This window comes from Delphinus delphis, chromosome 8, assembly GCF_949987515.2.
Source record: "Delphinus delphis chromosome 8, mDelDel1.2, whole genome shotgun sequence".
Taxonomy (NCBI): Eukaryota; Metazoa; Chordata; class Mammalia; order Artiodactyla; family Delphinidae; genus Delphinus; species Delphinus delphis.
Genome location: NC_082690.1, coordinates 62,042,554 through 62,043,856, shown reverse-complemented (window position 1 = coordinate 62,043,856; position 1,303 = coordinate 62,042,554). Strand labels below are relative to the sequence as shown.

At 37.5% G+C, this 1,303-nt stretch overlaps 1 non-coding gene across 1 annotated transcript; it reads left to right on the top strand.

Annotated features, from left to right (window-relative positions):
- Positions 1-724: 724 nt before the first annotated feature.
- LOC132430437 (U1 spliceosomal RNA) lies at positions 725-888 on the top strand. The gene has a single exon (XR_009520525.1). It is a non-coding gene; the product is annotated as a U1 spliceosomal RNA (small nuclear RNA).
- The last annotated feature ends 415 nt before the right edge of the window (positions 889-1,303 follow it).

The following is a 1,303-nucleotide window of genomic DNA, read 5'->3' as shown; positions in this document are numbered from 1 at the left end:
AAATGATATGCTGAAGGTGCTTAAAAAATATATATTAAAAGGTAATATTTATAAGGTTCTTACTTTATGCTAGTCACTATAATAAGTATGTCGATGCATTAGATAATTAAGGTTTAATTTAAACACTAGATGGGAGACACTATTATACCAATTTCATGCTGAAGATCTCTGGACTCATACAAGTTAATTAAATTTTTCAATGTCATATGTATGTTCCAAAGACTGAACTCAAACTGCAGTTTGTCTAATTTTGGATAATGCCCTCCTACACATTACACTCTTCTGATATTTTGAAAATTATTATTCTGTGGTTATTATGAGGATATTAAAACACAAAGAAGGCAGGGTTTACTCCCCCCAAAGCATCTCAAAATTAAGCTAAGCCATTAACAGAGACTTGCAAGGTAGTCTGGAGACCACAGGGGGGCAGCAGAGTTGTACTTCCACTTTAGTTCAACCCTGAACACACATATCAACACAAACACACACACACACACGCGCGCGCGCGCACACACACACACACACACACACACACACAAACCTGAGCACTTACATACTATTCTACATGCTAAGCGTTTTGCTTACATTTATGAACGAATGAATATGATAGATGATAGATAGATAGATAGATAGACAGATGATAGATGAATAGATGAATGGGTAGATGAAGTAAATGCTTCCCTTCCTGATTGTCTCCTTACCCTGTTTAAAAAGCCCAGGACTCATACTAACCTGGCAAGGGAGATACCATGATCACAAAGGTGGTTTTCCGAGGGCAAGGCTTATCCATTGCACTCTGGATGTGCTGACCCCTGCAATTTCCCCAAATGTCGGAAACTCGACTGCATAATTTGTGGTAGTGGGGGCAGGACAGGAGGAAAGCCCCAGGTCTCAGATCTGGGGCTTTATTTAATTCATCAGTGCCTAAGTTAAATTCTGATGTCAAAGGAAATCAAAAGGTTTGGGGAAAAAACCCAATTTCTGACTGACAACTCATGCTTCATAGATGATGGAACTAAAAATTTTCAGGAGCGTTTAATAGGTAATGAATGGTATGAGATCACTTGTATGTGGAATCTAAAAAAATAATTCAAATGAGTGTATATGAAAAACAAAAAGAGACTCACAGATATAGAAAACAAACCAGAGGTTACCAAAGGGAAGAGGGAAAGGGGCACAAATTAGGAATACAGGATTAAGAGATACAAACTACTATGTATGAAATAGATAAGCAACAAGGACACATAGCACAGCAGAGGGAATTACACCCATTATCTTGTAATAACTTTGAATGTAGTATAAT